At 42.1% G+C, this 13,623-nt stretch overlaps 1 protein-coding gene across 2 annotated transcripts in view; it reads left to right on the top strand.

The window, feature by feature from the left end:
- The window catches only part of GRIK4 (glutamate ionotropic receptor kainate type subunit 4), a 759,832-nt gene that overhangs the window by 258,389 nt on the left and 487,820 nt on the right, over positions 1-13,623 (top strand). The gene's annotated exons all lie outside the window — the stretch shown is intronic.

Genomic DNA, 13,623 nt, shown 5'->3' with positions numbered 1-13,623 from the left:
ATGTGAAATTCTAATGACCAGCATTCCTGCCATTCGTGAAAAGGTTTTGCATTGTGTGTATATGGAGAACCATCTTTCTTATCTCTGGATCTTGTTAACAGAAAGGCTCCTGGGACTGTAGGACGTGATCCCAAATCTGTGCATAGCTGAGATGAAAGAGACAAGGCAGAAGTGATGATGGAGAGGAATCAGAGATTAATTTAGAAGGAGTGGTTTTTTTTAAAAAAAAATGAATGGGGGGAAATGAACAGATGAGCTTCTTTTGTTCATTCTTTGTTATTGGAATCAATTAGCGTGAATCTGAATGAGAGTTCATTCATTAGTTCATTAGTTTTTAACTGCTTTGCATCTGGAGCCATTTGCTTTGCATTCTGGAAGTGAGGGCACATGGTGTGCGGTTTATGGAAAGGTCACAGGAGGGAGTTAAAAAGAGGGCGAGCAAATCTTTATTTAAACAAGAAGGTGTGCTTGTATATCTGTTTAAAATTGTGTGTAAAAGGAAAACATTTTGTCTCATCTGAAATCTGGCAAGTCTGATGTTCCAAACGGAGATGGATGTGCAAGAGATGGTAGTGAGCTAGTAGAAGGTAAAATCCACACATTCTGGAGCAAAAATACAGAAGATGAATTGCCCATTATTGTGGTTCCACTTTTGTGTGTGGAACCATGGCATTAACCAGGTTAAAAACCAATATATAGCTCTGGGAAAAGGAGGGATGAGGGCATTATCACACAGGTCTGTTGTCTTGGCAAAAACACTATGTTGGCACTTCATTGATTTGAATTTAGTCTTCCTCACAGCTTCGCTTCCTACCTGTGTTTACCCTTCCCAGCACATGCGCATCACACTGTGCTATTGTACAGTTGTAGCATTGTCATAAGAGTTTCCTCCACTTCAGAATATCGCAATTGCAGCAGAAGGTCATTTTTACACAAAGAAGAGTGATAAAAAAATATTGGATTCCTTGCTTTTTTTCTTTTTCTTTTTAATTTTTTTATAGATTTTATAGATTTATGGTGTACACAGGAAACAAAACCAACACAAGGAAAAAAAACAGAGAAAAAAGAAAAACAAAGATATACAAAAGAGTATGCAAGTTTACAGAATGGTATATAGTTAGCGCTCTTTAAACATATGAAAAATCAACTTTGTACAATTATTATACAATTATTATACCTTAACATTTATTCTCCCTCTAACCCCACACCCGTGAATCCAACCCCCATGACCTCCGACACCACTCAGTATGGATCACTTAGCTAACCCACAACTACCCACATATCTTCTTTCACTAAATACCCTTTATGGCAATCTTCAGATCTACTTTTGTCTTCTTTTTCAGATATCCAATTGCCAACCTCCATTTTTTTTTTTTTTTTTACAAATTCTTCATTATTTCCTCCTCCTTTGCTATTTGTCAGTTTGGCCATTTGGATATAATCTACTAATTTATCTCTCTGATCCTTAATAGTTAACTCTTTCCCCCCCTTCCATGTTTTAGCTATTATTAGTCTCATAGCAACAAAGCAATACTGACAAATTTATTCATCTCCTGCGCTAATACACCTTCTAAATATTCCTAATAAGCACATTTCCAGGTTTTTCTTCACTTTTTTGATAATAATTTTGTTTGTTTCTTTCACAACTTTTTTCCAGAATTCTTTAACTATGTTACATGTCCACCATACGTGGAAAAAAGATCCCTTCACCTTCTTACATATAGAGAAAACAGGATGAGGGGCTTGCTGGAGATGTAAGAAGGGTTTTTTTTCTCTTGAAGTTGGAAAAAGAATGGTTAAGTCCAGTCATGTCCAACTGTGGGGGTTGGTGCTCATCTCAATTTCTAAGCCAAAGAGCCAGCTTTGTCCATAGACATCTCCTAGGTCATCTGGCCAGCATGACTGCATGGAGTGCCATTACCTTCCCACCAGAGCAGTACCTATTGATCTACTCACATTTGCATGTTTTCAAACTGCTAGGTTGGCTGAAGCTAGGACTAACAGCAGGTGCTCACACCACTCTCTGTGTTAGAACCTATGACCTTTTGGTCAGCAAGTTCAGCAGCTCAGTGCTTTAACCAGGAAAAAGATAACCCAATCACAATTCAAGCCCAAGACAACTACAAGGGAGACATAGCATCTATATAAATAGAAATGTAATATTTGCTTGTGGGATTAACTTAACTCAAAAACCACAGGACGAAATGACACAAAATTTGCTCAGAAGACACCTAACAGACCAACAAGTGACCATCACTCATAAAAACACTGAAAAACACAGTGGAAGGGGCTTAAAACCTCCAAAACCCTAAATGATGATACAGTGCATGCGTGGAAACATCTCCCCTGACCCCGGCCTCTCCTGCGCAAGGGAAAGAACTGGCCATACCAGCTTTGAGAGAAAAGAAAGAGGTAAAGAAGTAAGAAAGGAGAGAACGATGAAGGGAAAGACAAAGTGAGGAAGGAAGGAAAAAGGGAGGGAAAGAAGGAAGGAAGGAGAAAAGGAAAGAAAAAAGAGGGACGGAATGAAAGCGAGAGGGAGGGAAGGAAGGAGAGAAGGAAGGAGAGAAGAAAGGAAGGAAAGAGAAAGAATGAAGGAAGGAAACGGACATAGGAAAGGATAGAGGGAAAGAGGGAAGGAAAGAGAGGAGAAATGAAGGAAAGAAAGAGGTAGAGAAGTAAAAAGGAAAGAAAGATGAAGGGAAACACAAAGTGGGGAAGGAAGGAAAAGGGGAGGGAAAGAAGGAAGGAAGGAGAAAGGAAAGAAAAAAGAGGAAAGGAATGAAAGCGAGAGGGAGGGAAAGAAGGAGAGAAGGAAGGAAAGAGAAAGAACGAAGGAAGGAAATGGACATAGGAAAGGATGGAGGGAAAGAGGGAAAGAAAGAGAGGAGAAATGAAGGAAAGAAAGAGGTAGAGATGGAAGGAAGAAGAGAAAGAAGAAGGGACAGAAAAGGGAGGGGATAAGGAAGGAAAGAGATAGGGAAGGAATGAACCAAACTGAGCAAAGCATGGCTGGGGACAGCTAGTCATGTAATAAACCCCAACCAAAGGCTGTGTGATAAAGTTCCAAGAGAAAAAGAGAGACTTGGAAATGCTAAATTCCGAAGCATTTACCTGTATGCGACTGAGACCCTTCCTGCGCCAGAGAGTTACGACATTATAAGCATAAATGAAAAGAACATCTGTGCTTTTACTTCTGTTCATCACCATGATGTGACCTTATGGGAATAGTTGAATCTAAATTTACCATCAAGGTCCCTTGGGGTTCCCATTGGGGGTGCCCAATAAAAGAAGGCACATTTTCTTTTGGTGCTTTAAATATGGAGTGTTTCCTTGGTGTTGCAGAGGTTTTAAAAAAAGATTTCTGACATCATTATTTTGTTGTTGGAAGTACGACTTCCCCTCCTTTTCTCCCTGTTCTTTCAAATTGCCTTTAATTCCATTTAGCGCTGCTGCCAAACCCTTAATAATCTCTGTGGGGTTTAATTTATGGGAGGATACATTTCGGTGTGATTCAAAGAATTTAGGAACAGTACTGTCGGTGTTCATTCGCTGCTCATATAGATTAGGAGGAAAAGGCAGCTGGAAATTCCTGCTGTGGATTTTCTCTCTTTGCAGTCACACCTCACTTTATTTTTAGGAAAAGAAATAACTTCCTTCCTGTGGTCCTTGATAACCACACAGAGATTTATTAACAAGTCACGGCAGGTTTCCCATCCCTGCTGTCCAGGGCACAGAGATGATAAGAATGCCTATTTCTGAAAGTCCCTTTTTGATTAATTGAGAGAATTCTGAGTTTCTAGGCTAGCGGTGGGCAAAATATGGTGCCAGAGCCACATCTTGCCCCTTAAAGGTGTTTTTGTGGTCCTCAACATCTCCAAAATGCCTAGATCAACCTTGAGAGTTTTTGATATAAGACATTGAATGTATGGAGGGGCCGCGGCGGTGCAGTGGTTTAAACTGCCAAGCTGCAGAACTTGCTGATTGGAAGGCCAGCGGTTTGAATCCACAGGACGGGGTGAGTTTGTTTGTTCGTTTATTATTTAGGGCATTTATATCCTGTCCTATTTCAACCTCCGCAGAGGGACTCAAGGCGGCTAACAACACAAGAAAAAGCATAAATATACATATTATTATAAAAACAATATTAAAACATTATAAAAACATTAAAACAAATCGCCAATTTAAGTCGTTATCCTACAAGCCATCTATCATAGTTCATAAAAACCGTAACTTTGCTAGCAAGTCAGTCTAGTCTGCAAAGGCCTGATCCCATGGCCAGGATTTCACTTTTTTTTTCTGGACAGTCAGGAGTGAGGGAGCAGATCTGATTTCATTTGGGAGGGAATTCCATAGCTGAGGGGCCACCACGGAGAAGGCCCTGTTTCTCGTCCCCACCAACCACAATTGCAATCATGGGGGAACTGAGAGCAGGGCCTCCCCCAATGATCTTAAGGACCTAGGTGGTTTGTAGCAGCAGATAAGTTCGGACAGGTAAACTGGGCCAGAACCGTTAAGGGCTTTATAAGCCAAGGCCAGCACTTTGAATTGTGCTCAGAAGGTACTAGGCAGCCAGTGGAGCTGGCGTAGCAAGGGCATTGTGCGCTCTTGGTACTCTGCTCCTGTGAGCAACCTGGCTGCCTAGCATTGTACTAAATGAAGTTTCCGAGCAGTCTTCAGAGCCAACCCTACGTAGAGCGCATTGCAGTAATCTATTTGGGATGTAACCAGAGCTTGGACTACCATGGCCAAGTCCGACCTCACAAGATACGGGCACAGTTGGCACACAAGTTTTAATTGTGCGAAACCTCCCCTGGCTACCGCCGAGACCTGGGGTTCCAAGCTCAGCAATGAGCCCAGGATCAATCTCAAACTGCGAACCTGTGCCTTCAGGGGGAGTGTAACCCCATCAAGCTCAGGCTGTAACCCTATACCCTGTTCGGCCTTCTGATTGACCAGGAGAACCTCTGTCTTGTCTGGATTTAGTTTCAGTTTGATCACTGTCATCCAGTCCGTTACAGCTGCCAAGCACCGGTTCAGAACCTGGACAGTCTCCTTAGTAGCAGGCGGGAAGGAGTGACAGAGCTGGACATCATCTGCATACAGATGACACTGAACTACAAAACTCTGGATGATCTCTTCCAATGGCTTCATGTATATGTTGAACAACATAGGGGACAGTATTGAGCCCTGCAGGACCCCACAGTACAATGGCCGTGGGGCTGAGCAGGTGTCCCCTAATAACACCGTCTGGGAGCAACCTTCCAGAAAGGACTGGAGCCACTGTTAGCCCCAGCTTCAGCAAACCTAGCAGTTTGAAAACATGCAAATGTGAGTAGATCAATAGATACTGCTTTGTTGGGAAGGTAATAGTGCTCAGTGCAGTCATGCTGGCCACATGATCTTGGAGGCATCTATGGACAACACCAGCTCTTCAGCTTAGAAATGGAGATGAGCACCAACCTCAAGAATCAGAATCGACTAGACTTAATGTTAAGGGGAAACCTTTACCTTTCATTGGGAATACATATTTTAATACAAACAAACATAAGCAGACTTCTAGACACTTTTGGTCTTCTGGTTTTATTTTTTGGGTCTCCAAACAGCCCCAGAATCTGCCACAGTTGTCCATCTCCTATTTCTAAATATTAAGTATTTGAAGTGTCTCTTGTATTTCAAAAATGGGGAAATGAGAAATATAGAAGTGGGGAGAAATGACTTTAAAAACTGATTTAATGGTGGGGAGATTCCTATCAGCCTTTCTAAATACTGCACAACAGCATCCACCCCACCATTAAAAATAAAATAATTTACTATTAAAATACATTCTGAGATAATGTCTATTGGCTAGCTCTAAAAGACATCAAAACCAGGGTGATCTTGTGAGGTCTTGAGACCGCTTCATCCAATTACATATATATATATTTAAAAAGAGATAACATGGCCACTGGGGACAGAATCTGTAAATTAAAATGTTTTCCCTGAGCTGTAATGAGGAAGAAGGGTCTACATACTCTTAAATGAGGGTCATCAAATAGTCTTTAGCTTCACCCTAGGCTTGATAGATGGCATTTCTTTTATTTCGATAAATGTGATTTTAACGATTTCAGATAATTGAATCCCTGTTTGGAATTTACCCCCCACGACCTGGACATGCAGTGAAAATTCCTTTGCAGGGAGCCCTGGCATCAGATACAAATAAACAACAACAACCTCCCATTATGAGATGTTGACCCTCAAAATAAAATAGGAAATGCCCCGGAGTGTTTCAAGGTATAGCTTCATGCAATTAAGAAACTGCCAAAGATTATTTGGCATAAGGTATAAGTTCAGCCTTGAGCAGGTGAGGCTCTAATTGGACAGGAAGCAATGGCTTTGGGTTATATGAGGAAATCGGATTCTTGGAGAGGGTACCATTGGCATCCATGCCCCCTTTCCACTGAACCCCTGGACATCTCTCTTGCTCTTCAATATCATCCTGTCTTGCATTACCTCAATTAACCTGGTGCCCTCAGGTTTGCTGGAAGGTGAAGTGATATTTATTCCCCAGTCCGGTACGTTTGTGTACATAGAAGAATGAGTGAATACCATCCTATTCTTATTTCATGTCACAAACATGTTTCACGGTGGTCCTATTTGGGTGGAAACCTTCCTTGCAAGCATTCTGTTAGTGGACTTACAGTGTTCCCTCACTTATTTATTTATTTGTTTACATCACTTCTATCCCACCCATATCAGCCCAAAGGTGACTCAGGGCAGTGTACAAATTGGCAACAGTTAGATGCCATATATAAAAATACATACATCAGTTAAATGCAAAAAATCACATCACAATACATTTATAAACCATAAAAGCAATAAGCAATAAAAATTATCAAAGCAATGTCTTCTTGTCCAATTCCTCAACTGTTCCATCGTCTTAGCCGTTCTTAGTTCATATTCCAATTTGAGTTTATCTGGTCATGCTGAAGTTTCAAATGCTTGCTCAAAGAGCCAGGTTTTCACTCTATTTCGAAAGGTCAGGAGGGAGGGGGACGATTTAATATCCCTAGGCATGGAGTTTCATAGCTGAGGGGCCACCACAGAGAAGCCCCTGTGTTCATCCCCGCCAGATGTACCTGTGAAGGAGACGGGATTGAGAGCAGGGCCTCCTCAGTTGATCTCAAGTTCCTGGAAGGTTCATAGGGAGAGATGCGTACAGATATATAAGCTGGGACGGAACCATTTAGGGCTATATAGGCTAAAGCCTGCACTTTGAATTGTGCCTGGTAGCAAACTGGCAGCCAGTGGCGCTGGCACAGCAGTGGAGTTGTATGCTCCCTGAGCACTGCTCCCGTTAGTAACCTGGCTGCCGCACGCTGGACCATTTGAAGCTTCCGAGCAGTTTTCAAAGGCAACCCCATGTAGAGTGCATTGCAGTAATCTATTCAGGATGTAACCAGAGCATGAACCACCGTGGCCAAGTCAGACTTCCTGTATTGCAAGTGCTACATTCCAGGACCACCCGCAAAAAGTGAAAATCCATGAAGTAGGGATGCTATATATGTATATTTGGTTCCGAGGGTGAGGCAGAAGCAAGGAGAGATTTAAAGGCACCGCACACTAGCTATCTCATCTTTGCTTTGCAGTCTCTCTTGATTGGCTGCCTCTCTCCCGAGGGGGAGGGTGAAACCCCCTTCCACACTCCATCATTACCAGGAGGTGGGATTAGAATGCCACTCTGGGCAACGGCAACCATTCATAAACTGGGAGGCAAAAACCCGCGAAACAGCAAGTCCGCGAAAAGCGAACTGCGAAGTAGCAAAGGAACACTGTATTCTCTAAGTTTGGAAAAGTTTCCCCTTTTTAATTTTTTTCAAATGACAAGTGCTTGAATAATAATAATAATAATAATAATAATAATAATAATAATAATAGCAACAACAACAACCTTTTAATATATCCCGCCAGCCATCTCCCCAAGGGGACTCAGGGCAGCTTACAACGGACTAGCCCAAAAAAAATTACAGATAAAATCACAATTAAAAACATCAGATAAAATATAAAAACAATCACAATCATAAACAACATCAAAACAATATGGCTGAGAAAAAGAACATAGCTGAGGTCCAGGCTCAATGAGTGCAATACATCCTGATGGGAGCGCAAGGAAAGTCCAACAATCAAGTAGACAGGGCTGTCATCAAAAATGTTGAGGTAGACGATAAGAGGGCCGACGTAAAGTGCTGAACTTAAAGTAGGGACAGGAAAATTACTGGTGGAGTGCTTAATCAAAAGTACACCAGAACATCCAGGTTTTTGGTTGTCTCCGAAAAGAGGACAAAGTGGGAGCCTGTCTGAACTCCCTAGGGAGGGAGTTCCAGAGCTGGGGGGCCACCATCGAGAAGGCCCTCTCCCTCATCCCCACCAACTGTGTTTGAGACAGCGGAGGGAGAGAGAGCAGTGCCTCCCCAGATGATCTCAGGGTATGCACTTGTTCATAGGGGAAGATACAATTGCAGAGATAAGCAGGTCCCTAAATATACTGATATTCTGGGAGCTGTAATCTAAAACAAACTAAGTAAATTGACAAAACTCTGGTTCTTCTAGTACAGTGACATCTCAAGTGGCCTCCCATCCAGAGGTTGAGCTGATATTGAACTCCAGATCTGCTTGGCCCAATTGTGTACACATAAGCTCTAGAACCCGGTTGTGTTGAAGATCATTATGGTCATTCCTTGGTAATAGAAAAAAGCTTTTGGAATTAGCCACCTGTACTCCTTTTTCTCTTCATGGTTGCCTTATGCACAGGACCTTCATATAGCTGAGACCTGAATTTATTCAACCTCTGGCTTGAGGGATATGGGGTCATTTGTTGGGAATAATCAGACTCCTCTCCTACGAATTATTCAGAAACATTTAAGAAAACAACCCTCCCTTGATGATGCCTGAATGGTCTCTTTCTCTTCTGTCTTGCTGTAATTATCGTAGCTCTTGGCTACTCATCTTACCTATTTCGGGAATGGTACGATGAAGGGCTTGCCAGCTCTGGAGGGAGAAGAACTAATTAGTTCTCATCTTGGTGGAAGGATGAAGGAGAAAAGAAGAAGTAGGTCATCCAGACACAACCAGGGTGTGATTAGCCATCTATACAGAAACTTTGAAGATGTCTAAACACATGTAATGGATCACAAGTGGTCCCTTTGGTCCATCCAAAGTGGGGGCCAAGACATTCAAAGTTGAACCTGGGTTGAACTCCTGCTGTGACCTACTTGATGGTGTGTGAAGTTTTGTGCATCGAAACGGAACACTGTTCTTACAACTTCCTCTTCTTCTTGAAAATGACCCTCAGTTGCATGGTGGGAGTTTCATTTCTCCACTTTCACACTTAAGGACTTCTTACTCATCCTATATCCTCATTCCTCATGGTAGAGAGTAGTAGGCCTACTACTGTATTCCTTCAATTCTGAGATGTACTTCGTTTCCTATATGAACATCTCTAAAAATGGGTTGTGTCTTAGAATCGCAGATATATCTTATGCATTTTTGTTGGTTGTGAAATTAGGGTGCATTTTACAATCAGTGCTGTTTTACATTTGAAGGAATACAGGATTTGATGGAGTGAAGGCACTGCCTTGGGGAATTGAGTCTCCTAAAAGGACCTTGATGCGTTCCTGATTTGTTGTGAATGGGTTTCTGTGGGATGGGAATAAGTGTTCTTCTATTAGAGTAATATATCTTTTGGTACTTCCTTAGGTGGTTCTGATGTGCAGAAACCTTGGTGTGACATTATATGTTTGGTTACCTTTATTTTATTTATTTGTTTACTATATTTATATACCGCCCCTCTCAGCCCAAAGGCGGCTTGGAGTGGTTTACAAATGGCAACAATTTGATGTCTCAACAATCATAACAATTAAAAAATATAACACTCATAAAATACCATTAAAAACATCAACATACAATATTAAAATACAACACCAAACAGCCTTAAAACATTGTCGTAAGCGTCTCATATCAAGTCATTGTTCAATGTGTCATCAAGAATTCCATTATATCATTTGACTATGCTGTGTTTGGGAAGGCCTGCTCAAAAAGCCAGGTTTTCACCTTTCTTTGAAAAGTCAAGAGGGAGGAAGCTGATCTTATACCTTTAGGCAAGGTGTTCCACAGTTGAGGGGCCACTGCTGACAAGGCCCTGTCTCTCATCCCTGCCAGACGCATTTGAGAAGAAGGCGGGAGTGAGAGCAGGACCTCCCCAGAAGATCTTAACGTCCTAGATAGTTCATAAGGAGAGATATGTTCAAATAGTATTAGTTACTACACTATTTACAGGTAAAGTTCTCCTGTCTTGAAGTTTAAATGGACATGCCTACAAACTCTTGAGAACAACCATTAAACTTGAGCATTAAACTTGAGCTGTGAGGAAGAAGACAAAAATGCATCTACTCTGTAGAATGAATACAGTTTGACACTATCTACCATGATGAAATATTATAGAGTCATAGGACGTGTAGTTTTGCAAGGTCTTTAGAGTGCCAGCAAATTATAACTCCTATTATTTTATAGCACTGAGGGCCCTTCCAGACATATAATGCTTTAAACTGGATTATAAGATCTACAGAGACACTCGCTGGAACACCTCAGCAAGTGAGAGTCCAAAAGTGGCAGGCTCAAACCCAGAACCTCAACCAATGGCTGTTACCAAATGAGAGACTCCCCCCTGGGCACACAGAGGACTGGGTGACTTGGAAGGCACTGAACAGACTGCGCTCTAGCACCACAAGATGCAGAGCCAACCTCAAGAAATGGGGCTACAAAGTGGAATCCACGACATGCAAGTATGGAGAAGAGTGGTGTAGGGTGCAGACACCCCGTGATAATGAGGCATGTCTCATTAAGAGCCGCATCCACTGTTTTAGCATGTCGATGCACCCTTATCTACGAAAACTTATCTTACCAACTTTGTTCTCTGAGTTGGTTTCTAAAATGCCACAGGATCCCTTTGGTCAGAGTATATCAGCTTTCTCCATGCTGACTTTCCATCATGAGAGCTGTAGTTCAGTGTATTTTGGTTGGCAAATGTTGGAGCAGACTGAGCTGGATTAAAGTTTCATTAAAGTCGCTTTTCCTGAACAACAACCCTAGTTGTATTTCAAAAAGGTAACTCTGACGTGGGCTCACCAATTTTATAATTCATAACAAGGCAGCTTCCAATATCCTTTGTAAACCCAACACTTTCTTTACCATCTCCACTCCTCGAGTTATGGAGACAGGCTTAATCCTGCCAGCGCACAAACTATTCTTAGACTATCGCTTATAAAACACCACGTCCCCTTGAAACTCTGTGGGATTTGTGTTCATAAATTGCCTAATTGCTTTTGAAAACTCACCCACACACACCTCGCGGAGGGCAGTCCCTTTCCTATGGAACCTAAACATGCAATGAATGGAGAGATGGAGAGATGGAGACACCGTTGCGTTGCTGGGGTTGATGGGTGGGAACGTCTGAAAAACTCTTCAATATTTATAACTATAAACACCCACCACAGCCTTTTAAAAATAATATACTTCCCGCAGGCAAAAAAAAAGTCCTGGAAAGGTGTAGACAAAGGGCAAGTGGTGGTTTCATATGCGTCACAGAGAATAAGATGGGCAACTATGCAACTTTCTGTTTGTTTGTTATGTTTATGTCCAGTGAGCTCAAGACGGCATCTGTGCTGCTTTATCCCACTTTCTTGTCATTATGAGGTAGGTCCATTAATTAGGCGGTGGTTCTCAACCTGTGGGTCCCCAGATGTTTTGGCTTTCAACTCCCAAAAATCCTAACAGCTGGTAAAGTGTCTGAGATTTCTGGGAGTTATAGGTCAAAACACCTGGGGACCCATAGGTAAAGAACCATTCAGTTGGGTTACTCTCTGAATGAGGACTTAAAACTGGACTGGCCAAATCCCAGCATTCTTGCATCTTCTGGGGATTTACAGAGAAGTAGTGCCAAAGGCAAATTCAGATGAGATTCCTGAGTGTTTTCATTTTGAAACCAAGTCATTGGGGATCTGTTATTACTGCAAAGGGAAGACTGACCATGTGTATGTGAAGCCTGAAGGCAAAGAGGAACTGAAGATGATTCCCCAATGGCCCACTTCTCTTCCTGCCCAGAACTATGCCATCCCTCCAAAATGAAAACCCTGTGCCCTTAAAATAATTATGCTTGGAAGGTCCCAGTTGTACCATCATTCCCAATCAGATATGTGCTTCCTTTGGTTCCAGGACCCCCATGGATCATATTTATTTATTTATTTACAGTATTTATATTCCACCCTTCTCACCCCACAGAGGACTCAGGGCAGATTACAATGTACGTATACATGGCAAACATTCAATGCCATAGACACACAACATATATAGAGAGAGACACAGCGGCTATTTAATATTCCAGCTTTTTCATTAGGATATTCCGGCCACCAGGGGAGCTGTCGCTTTACCCTCCATTTGTGACATTGATGAAGTACTTCCTCATTCTTTACATGCTTGCTGGAGATTTTTATGGCATCGTAAATTAGCCTAAATTTTCTATTTGACAGAGGCAACTGTCTTTCAGGCTGTAAAGGTCAACAGCAAGCTACACAAATTGGTTGGAAGCTCACTCCGACCTGGGCTGGCTTCATACTCATGACCTTTTGGTCAGTTGTGATTTTAATGCAGCTGACCCCCAGCCAGCTGCACCACAGTCCCAGTGCACATTTAAACACTCAAACAGTAAGCTTGATATATGCTGTGCCATTGTTGTTTTTTACTTTCTACTTAAGCACAAAAATCACACTCATTTCTCTAGTTTCCAACAGACCTCACAATCTCTGAGGATGCTTGCCATAGATGCAGGCGAAACATCAGGAGAGAATGCTTCTACAGCACAACATGACCATATAGCCGGAAAAACCTACAACAATCCAACTAAAATATGGTTCATGGCCTCACCGTTACTACACTGAGAGTGACTGGTCTTGCAAAACCATCTTATAGTGAAAATTGCCTCTTTTGTATTGTATTTTAAAAGAGAAGACCTGGGGGAATGGACCATTTTTGAGGGGAAGAATCAGGACTTATAGTGCCAAGACAATGGGGATGTTGGGAGGAGAGAGGCTGACTACCCACGAAAGGTACGACAACAAGCCTCCTGCCTGCTGCATCTCTTCCTCCTTCTCCCTGAGTGCAGCCATTCAATGTGCACCTAGAAGTGGGAGAGCCTTGGTATCTTCACTTTCAGGTCTGTTCCTGGGGTTATTTGGGGTGCTGATTCAGAACATTGCATTGGATAGACCACATCAGCTTTAGATTATTAAATATGGTTTTCTGTGGGTGAGCAGATGGTGATTATTGGATGGCATATGCTCTGTATCAGAAACTAGAACTGATGAGGTCTATCCGATGCAGTTTTCTGAATCTGCACCCCAAATAACCAAACTGAATCTTAAGTTGACCAAAAACCGATCCGTAACCCTTTTGGTACTAATGTTGGAGAGTGGCCCCTGGTCAAAGTGGTCCTTGGTAAAAAAATAAATAAAAAAGGTTGAGAACCACTGCGTTAGGGCTACCGTACATCAGAAATGATTGACAATAATAGTCATGTTTCCGAAGTACTTT

This window comes from Anolis sagrei, chromosome 7, assembly GCF_037176765.1.
Source record: "Anolis sagrei isolate rAnoSag1 chromosome 7, rAnoSag1.mat, whole genome shotgun sequence".
In the NCBI taxonomy this organism is placed as follows: Eukaryota; Metazoa; Chordata; class Lepidosauria; order Squamata; family Dactyloidae; genus Anolis; species Anolis sagrei.
Note: the sequence above shows the minus strand (reverse complement) of the source record. Positions and strands in the feature narration are given on the sequence as shown.